The 9,854-nt window shown below is 37.5% G+C and overlaps 1 pseudogene; it reads left to right on the forward strand.

The window, feature by feature from the left end:
• The first annotated feature begins 413 nt into the window (after positions 1-413).
• LOC126703762 (uncharacterized) lies at positions 414-7,182 on the forward strand (annotated as a pseudogene).
• Positions 7,183-9,854: the final 2,672 nt, after the last annotated feature.

Raw genomic sequence — 9,854 nt, forward strand, 5'->3', positions numbered from 1 at the left:
GGCATTACTGTACTAGTGCAATCACCATTCCTGTCAAGGGAGTAAGTGAAGAAGATGCTGCCTTCCTTGGTTGCATGATTGAATGTGATAGTCACAATCACATGATCCTCACATGGATTCGGAACACTTCCATTCCCTCCATCTCCAATCTGTTGGGCAGCTTTGATGATGCAAAATTAGCATGAGATATGTTGGCCAAAAGGTACTCCACTACTCACGGATCCATGAAATATCAGTTAGTGGTTGAATTGCATCAACTCAGGCAAGAACCAGGGCAATCCATCAATGACTACTATGATCAGCTTCGCTTCATTTGAGACCAAATTGACCTTTCTGATCCAACTTGGGCATGCTCAAAGGATGCTTAACAATATGCTTCCATTAGAAATGAATTTCGCCTCTATGAATTCCTGATGTCACTTCACAAGGATTTTGAGCCCATTCGAGGTCAGCTTCTAAATCGCAGTCCTGCTCCATCTATTGATACTGCTGTGAACGAGTTGGTTAGAGAAGAAGCTCATCTTGTAACCCTTCAAGCTCAAAATAAGCTCAATGTTTTGGCTATTACTCCTTCGACTCCACCCATAGAGCAACCTCAGCAATCAGGTGATTCCTCTGGCTCTAGCAATCATCGCAAGCAGACCAACAAAAAGTTCTGCAGCTATTGCAAGCGTCCTGGCCACACCATTGAGACTTGTTACTGTCACAAAAAAATCTACTGCTGCTGTTGCTAACACTGAGCCTACTCCGTCAATGGCTTCCATTTTAGCTGAGTCCCAGTCTTCTGGATCCACTATCAACCTCTCCCTCACTAAACTACAGGAGATCATAACTCAGGCTGTTCGTATGGCTGGTAATGCATCTCTTTCCATTGCTCTCTCAGTTCTACCCGGTAAGTCTCAAACTTGGCTTTTTGATTCTGCTTGTTACAATCACATGACACCTCACTCGTCCTTATTCTCCAAACTTGACCCTGCACCACATCCTCTAAATATTCATATAGCTGATGGTTCCACCATGCATGGGAATAGTCTAGATTTTGTTTCGACCTCTAACCTCTCTGTTCCTGGAGTCTTCCATGTACCTGACTTATCCTATAATTTGTGTTTTGTGGGACAATTAGCTGAACTAGGTTATCGCCTTATTTTTTACTATTCTAGGTGTATTGTGCAGGATCCGAGGACATGGCAAGAGCTTGGGACCAGTCCTAGAGTTGGGTGTATGTTTCCCGTGGATAATCTTCATCTTCCACTTGTTGCTCCTGTTTCTATTGCTGCTGCAGCTGCTGTAGTTTCTTCCTTACCATCTCTCGCACTTTGGCATTCTTGTCTTGGTCATGCACCATCTTCTCGGGTACAACAGTTAGCTTCTAAGGGTCTGTTGGGTTCTGTGTCCAAAGCCAATTTTGATTCTACTTCATGTTAGTTAGGAAAACAACCAGTTTTGCCTTTCAATAATAGTGAATCCATTTCTAATAGTATTTTTGAGTTAATTCATTATGATATTTGGGGACCTTCTCCTGTTGCTAGTATTGGTAGATCTTGATATTTTGTTGTTTTTATTGATGATTATTCTCGTTATAGTTGGATCTTTCCTATGAAATCTCGTTCTGAAATTTTACCAATATACAGAAACTTTGCAAAAATGGTTGAAACACAATTCTCCAAACATATCAAAACTTTTCGATCTGATAATGTTCTTGAATATACTCAATATGCATTTCAAGCTCTGTTACATTCCTATGGCACTGTACATCATCTAACTTGTCTAGGTACCTCTTAACAAAATGGTCGAGCCGAAAGAAAACTTCATCATATTCTTGACACTTTTTGTGCTCTTCTTCTTTCTGCCAAAATTCCTGTCCCATTTTGGGGTGAAGCTGCTCTTCATGTTGTTCATGCGATTAATCGCATTCCAAGCGCTATCATCCATAATCAGACTCCGTATGAGCGTTTGTTTGGGTCACCCCCTGACTATCATCACCTTCGCTCCTTTGGATCTGCCTATTTCGTTCTTCTTCAACCTCATGAGCACAACAAATTGAGCCTCGATCTAGACTTTGTTGTTTCCTTGGTTATGGCGAAACTCAAAAAGGGTATAGGTGTTATGATCCTGTCTCTCATCGTCTTCGTGTTTCTTGTAATATTGTCTTTTGGGAACACCGATTGTTTGTAGAACTCTCTCACTTTCGTTCTTCCCTGACTACCTCCTCTGTTTTAGAAATCTTTCCAGATGAGTCTCCTGTTTCTTCTACAAATACTTTTGATCCTCCTTTGGACTTCTCTATTCAACCTCCAGATATTTTTTATGCTTCTCATAGACAGGTCGAAGATGAACAGGTTGATGACGAGCTACCCCACCTTGAGCTTGGGTCCCCTGCTCCTGCTCCGCCTAAAGATCCTCCACAAGACATTCCACCTCGCCACTCAACCTGGGTAAGATCCATTCCTGCACATTTACTTGACTATCATTGTTACACTGCCCTTGCTACACTTCACGAGCCTCAGACCTATCGTGAGGCCTCCACTGAACCTTTATGACAGATTGCAATAAAAGAGGAACTTGATGCATTAACCAAAAACCATACTTGGGAGCTGGTCACTCTCCTTCCTGGACAGTCTGTGGTTGGTTGTAAATGGATCTATAAGATCAAGACTAGCTCTGATGGGTCCATTAATCGCTACGAGGCTCATCTTGTTGCAAAAGGTTTTACATAGGAGTATGGGATTGATTATGAAGAGACCTTTGCTCTAGTGGCTTGTATTTCTTCTATTCATGCCCTCTTAACTGTTGCTGCTGCTAGTAAATGGGATCTTTTTCAAATGGATGTTAAAAATGCCTTCCTTAATGGGGATATGAGTGAAGAAGTCTATATGCAACCTCCTCCTGGTCTTTCTGTTGAATCAAACAAGGTTTGTCGCCTTCGACGTGCACTTTATGGCCTTAAACAAGCTCCACGAGCTTAGTTTGCCAAGTTCAACTCCACTATCTTTCGTTTGAGTTATACTGCCAGTCTGTATGATTCTGCCTTATTTCTTCGTCGTACTGATAGAGGCACCATTTCGCTTCTTCTATATGTGGATGATATGATCATAACTGGTGATGACTTCAGTGGCATTCAAGAACTCAAGGATTTTCTCAGTCAGCAGTTTGAGATGAAAGATCTTGGACATCTTAACTATTTCTTGGGTCTTGAAATTACTCATTCCACAGATGGTCTTTATATTACTCAAGCCAAATATGCTTCTGACCTTTTGTCTCGAGCTGGACTCACTGACAACAAGACTGTTGACACTCCAGTTGAACTTAATGCACATCTAACACCCTTAGGGGGGGGGGGGAAACCATTGTCTAATCCTTCTCTTTACAGACGATTGGTTGGCAGCCTAGTTTATCTCACAATTACTCATCCAGACATTTCCTATGCTATTCATCAGGTGAGCCAGTATCTATTTGCTCCACAATCAACTCACTATGTTGTTGTTCAGCGCATTCTTCGATACCTGAAGGGCACTCTCTTTCATGGTCTTTTCTACTCAGCTCAGTCTCCTCTTGTATTCCGTGCATTCTCTGATACTGATTTGGCAGAAAATCCCACTGATCACAAGTCCACTAAAGGTTATTGCTTTCTCCTAGGATCTTCTTTGATTTCTTGGCGAAGTAAGAAACAAACTTTTGTGGCCCACTCCAGTACTGAAGCAGAATTTCGTGCCCTTGCTGATACCACATCTGAGCTCCTTTGGCTACGATGGCTTCTTAAGGATTTGGGTGTATCCATATCCTCTGCTACTCCCCTTTATTGTGACAACCAGAGTGTCATTCATATTGCTCACAATGATGTCTTCTATGAACGAACTAAACACATCGAGATTGATTGTCATTTTATCCATTATCATATTGTCCATGGTGCTCTTAAGCTTTTCTCCGTCTCCTCCAAAGATTAACTTGCAAATATCTTCACCAAGTCACTTCCTAAGGGACGTACTCGTGATTTGGTTGACAACCTCAAGCTGGTCTCACATCCACCTTGAGTTTGAGGGGGACTGTTAACGTATATTATGTTATGGGCTTTAGGCCCAGCTTGATTACTTGTATAGCACACTTGTACTTGTACTGCACTTACTTGTACCGCACACATATGCCTCCTATATAAAGGCACTCATGTATATTCTTTGATTATGAAATACAATACAATCATTCAGTATTTCTAACATACAATATTATATAAGAAAGGAAGAGTATTAAAACCAGTTAAATTTTTTAATTAGATATGGTTTCGAGAAGTGACAGAGGACTACGGAGTTTTCGCAAGCAAGCAGTATGAGTCTTTGCTGAAAGGTCGCCGTTGTTCCAGGAGGAGTCAAGCGGTTAAGCGTAGTGCTTGATAAGTGATAAGATTAGACATGGAAAATGTTGTTTGGTTACTAGTTTTTCCTGTCCATGTGAAAATACTGTTTATTTGTTGACTAGAATAAAGAGTTGTAAGAAGTATACTATGCCAGTCAACGCCGGTTCTGTTAATTAGTTAGTCACAGCTGTGATCATTTTTACCAATTCTCAACCTTTGACGACTGACATCTGTAAATAACACAGCATTGCATGGTATACCAATGCATTGCACAGTTTTGCCTTTGCAACCCTCAAAACACAAATGCATGGTTCTCAGCACGCAAAGATGTTTGCAATGCACTTGAAGAATACGGTTGTTTTGTAGTGGAGATTAGGAATAAAATTCCTTCAGAGCTTCACAACACAATCTTTAGCACATTTGCAAAGTTGTTTGAGTTCCCCACAGAAACCAAAAAGAAATTCACTTCTGAAAGGCCCTTTCCATGGCTATTTCTTTTCTCCTAAGTACGAACGCCTGGTGATTGATAATGCAACCTCCACAGATGTAACTCAAGAGTACTCTTATCTTCTGGCCCAATGGGAATCATCATGTCCGGTGATAACCTAATCGAAATCTTATCTTCTTCTATTTTTAACTATAAGAAAATAATAAAATCACAGTAACACTTTTTGATGTGTTTTTTCTTGGTTAGCGAAAGTACTGATTCGGACAAGCACTTTACCACCATACTTCACCAAAATCGTGTAAAGGGTTTGGAGATAAAAACAAAGGATGATGAATGGATTGATTTTGATCCCTCCCCTTCATCCTTTATATTCTTGGCAGGTGATGGACTCCAGGTGGGCAACTACTATAAGCAAATTATGGTTTAAATTGCTTGCTCTTGCAAAATTGCTATAGATATTCCTCTCTTTATTCATTTATTTCTTTTTACTATCCTATGTAGGAATATTTAAGAATATGAGAGTCACACAAAAAAATATTAATTCTATTGATGGAAAATCAATAAAAATAAGGTAGTATAATGTATAGAATGTAGTGTTGAATATTTAGTATTGAATTGGATGAGTAATATTTGTAGTTTGTCACGTTTAATTCAAATATATTATTAGTTTTAGTTAGTTTAATTGTTAAAGTCTATTATTGTCTGTAAGGTTGAATTTATTCAACCATCTAATTGGCTTTATTCCGTGCCAAATTTGCTTGTAATTCAGCATTTAGAAACCCTGTATTTAGGTGGGTTTGTTGTAAGGATAGTGAGTGAGATAGAGTGAAGATTGCTCAAGAGTGTGCAAGAAAACAGAGACTCGCGGCTGGGACTCGCGGGTGACTCACGGCTGCAAGCCGCCAGAAGCAGCACACATGCCAAGCATGCTGGAAGATGAACAGTCATGCTAGCTGGAGCACTACAGGACAACTGGCCATACGGTTAACTCGCGACTGGATCTCGCGACTTAGTCAAGCCGCGAGGTCAAGCCGCGAGCCACCCCTGTTTTGTAAAACCTGACGTTTCACATTCCTCTCCCACTCCAGTATAAATACCCCTTTTACCCACGATTGAAAGAGAGCTTCCAGAGAGAATTTTGAGAGAGAAACCCTAAAGAAAAACAAGATTGTTTCACCCACAATCTATACCTTAGAGTCTCTTCAAATTCCTCTACTCTCTTCCTCTCCATTGTCAAATCCTTGAGAGGCATTATACCAAACCTGGTTCTCACCATCATCATCACTGTGAGATAGTTGTTTGGATTTCTGGGAAGCAGTTAGGAAGGAACCAATCTTCATTGGTTGATGCTACGGTCTAGTAGCGGAATCCGGGAAGCTAGAAAAGAAAAAGGTTCGGCGCAACCTCGTTGGAGCAAGAAGCTTTGAGGGCTTAGGTACATCGGGTAGATTAGGCTTGGAGGGTCTATTGCTGTTCATGTATCCCAACTACATTTTCTAGTGGATTATTGACCGCTTGGAGGGCGGCGGAGAGGTTTTTTGCCGAGGACTTCGGTTTCCTCTTCGATAACACATCGCGTGTTGTCTTTGTGTTTGCATCTTCCTTCCTCTCTATCTTTGCCTTTTTATTATCTGCTGTGGTTTTATTTTGTTATGGCTTAGATAGTCTTTAACCAATTTCGTATTATAGCATGTGTTAAGTTTCCGCACACTAGTTGTTTGACATATTACTTGTATTGGTTAAGTTGTAATTTGGGGGTCTAAACGTTCAAAGGTGTTTTGTACACGTTTTTGAACTTTCATTGTCCAATAAGGGCTTGAGATCAAATATTCACCATAACAAAAATAAATTGACATTTTAAACCGATAATAAAGCGCAAGGTTGCTATAGGTTCAAAATTTATCATATTTATAAACAAATAAAATAAATTCAAATATGTTAGATCTTTTAATTACGAATTTGTTGTGATATATTAAAATAAGTCTATAATTTAAGATTATGAAACAACTTCGGTTAATTTTTTCTTCTTAAATTTTTTTGTTTAATTTAGCTTTCCAATATTGTACCTCTCGAAATATGTTATATTATGCTTTACACGATCGAATCCATTATCCAATGAAATCGACTGATGCATGTTTTGACTGACCAAGGTATGGAGCAATGACAAGATAAAAGCTCGTATCCATCGAGTTATGTTGAATGAAATTCTGAGACAAGATACTCATTTGGTTTGGTTTCGTACAACAATAAGAAAATATGTGTTCCAGAAGAATTTGTTGATGAACAACACCCTTTACAATACAAGCCATTAAATCTTAATGATTATGCCCATGCACACATGGCATCAATTGCTCAACGAAAAGAAGTTCCTATCGCTGCCTATTAATTGTGGCGTTTGAAGTTGAATGTACTCTTTCAGTCCAAAGAAACTTGTCTCTTGCTAGTTTATTTCAAATTTCAAAGCAGTGTGTGGTCACTTATATAGTGACTTGCTTTCTTCTAAAGATGGAATAAGGTTGTCTTTATTTGAAAATTTAAAAGATGGAATAAGCTTATTTGTCCTTCTAACTTTTTTCAGAGTTTTTTCTTTACTCATATTGAAGATAAGGCAATGTTGTAACACGTCTTAGCTAGAAGAATAAGACTTTCTTTTCTTTATTAGTTTAGATGAAATATGTTCCTCCTGATGTTGTTAACTTTGTCTGGGCTGATATACTAGCCACTTGAATAAAAAGCATGATGAAAAATTTCTTTAAAAAAATAAAAACAATTTATCAAGTTGTTGGTTTTTTGCCCTTTCTTTTTTTGAGAAAGTCTTCAGTTTATGTTACAGAATGTTGGAGTATAATGATACTAAATAGGTTTCAAAATGATACAAAGGATGAATTATAACTTTGGTCCATCCATATGCATGGTTTCACTTTTACGTGGACTCAATTTGTCGCAAAATTATGCAGTTCAAGATGAATGACAACAGAAATTGGAGGAAATACAATCTTCAAAGTCTGAACACCAAATATAACACGACGGGAATTGTCAATTTTTTGTTTTTTGGATGTAACCACTAACCAGAACTAGCAAAACTCCTTGTATATATGATGTTGTTGTTAACTAAAAAATTTAATGGCACTGATTATTGGCAATATAACTAGACTTGAATCAAAATAACCCATTAAAAATTATATAAAAATAAACCACATCCGTAAAATTATTCCAACAACGTTATTTTCTAGTAATAGTAATAGCATGTCCTCATAAAAGTTGAAAACATGTTGGTCCCTAAAATAAAAATCTTAAATTAAACAACGATAAATATGTCAATAGCAACATCAAATGAAATTCATTCTATCTCCCCAATGAAATAAACATCAACACCATCATTTTCTTCTTCTCAAACCAAACTTTCTCCAACATTAGAAATTGTTTATCAATCTCCATAAACCAAGCAAGAGTCATATACCTCTCTTGTATCAAGCTTCTTTGTACTGGTTCGAATAAAAATTCTGAAAGACGGAGGCTTTTCAGCTACTGAAGCAGTAAAAAAGTCTCTACTCACCATTCTTTTCTTTGCAACAATAGTAATACAAGAAGATGTTACTTGACCTCTTTTTCTTTGAAGGCTAATCAAGCTAAGTGAAATATTGTGATCAATAATGCTCAATTTATTTCTTCTCGACCTTTAGTTTCACTATCCAAATCAATACATTAGTTTCACTAATTGAAATCATGATCTCATTAGCTTCTACACTTGATTCAGAAACCTCTCCAGTTATTGTTTCCTTCTTGTCCAAATCTATTATATTATCCCAATTTGCAATTACTTTCCAATTATTTAAATGGAATATTCCTACCTGCAATGGCTCTGCGTTTACTATTGGCAATCTGGCATGCATGCTTTACACGAGTTCTATAAATATTGATTTTTAAAATAAAAAATCAAAAGACTCAATTTACATATTTATTTGCATCCACATGATACAGAGTCACAGACTTCATTTATCTATTTATATTTGCATTCTCGCAAATCGTGATATATACTTTTTTTTTTGGATCTGTCTTGATACATACTTAATTGGAGTATGGGAAAAAAATGGTACGTATAAAAAAATTAATTGTATTCCTCCAATCATTAGCTTCCATTCATTCCTGTCTTTCAACTTTCAAGACGCTATTTGCATTGATTGACATCTATCTATAAATAACTGCATTAATGCATACCAATGCATTACCCAGTTTTGGCTTCGCAGCCCTCAAAACAGAAGACAAAACCATGGCTATCCAAACACAAGCCAAGATGATTCCAGTTCTTGATTTCTCCAACTTGGAGCTGAAGCCCGGAACAAGTTCATGGTTGTCAGCTCGCAAAGATTTTTGCCGTGCACTTGAAAGTACAGTTGTTTTTGTAGCGGAACTCGGCAATAAAATTCCTTTAGAGCTTCACAAAACAATGTTTAGCTCAGTTGGAGAGTTGTTTGAGTTCCCCATGGAAACCAAAAGAAAAGTCACTTCTGAAAGGCCTTTCCATGGGCTACTGCTCCTTTTGAACGCATGTTGATTGATAATGCAACCTCCAAGGAAGAAACTCATAAGTTGACCAATATCTTCTGGCCCATTGGAAATGATCATGTCCGGTGATAATCTAATCTAAATCTTGTCTTCTCTTTTTTTAATTATAGTTCTTAATTGACAAAAAAATAAACCACAGTATTCTCTAATAGCTTAATACTTTTTATTTTTAAAAAACTTTGTACAATGTAACAATAACTCTTTTTTGTTGTGTTTTTCTCTTGGTTAGCGAGAGAACTAATTCATTCATGAAGCTTTTGGCGGAATTGGATCAAATGGTGACCAATTCTACCACTGTTATCTATTAAATAAGCAAGGGTAATTTAAAGCTTATTTTGTTATTTAAAGGACACAAAAATAATCATTATTTGAATTTATTACAACAATTAAAACAAAAGTAGTAATTTTATTTTCATGGCATGATGGTTTAAAATTAAATCATGCAACAAAAACAAGCAATAATGGGAACAAGCAACAAAACAAGAAGACAAT

The sequence above is a fragment of the Quercus robur genome, chromosome 10 (genome assembly GCF_932294415.1).
Source record: "Quercus robur chromosome 10, dhQueRobu3.1, whole genome shotgun sequence".
Taxonomy (NCBI): domain Eukaryota; kingdom Viridiplantae; phylum Streptophyta; class Magnoliopsida; order Fagales; family Fagaceae; genus Quercus; species Quercus robur.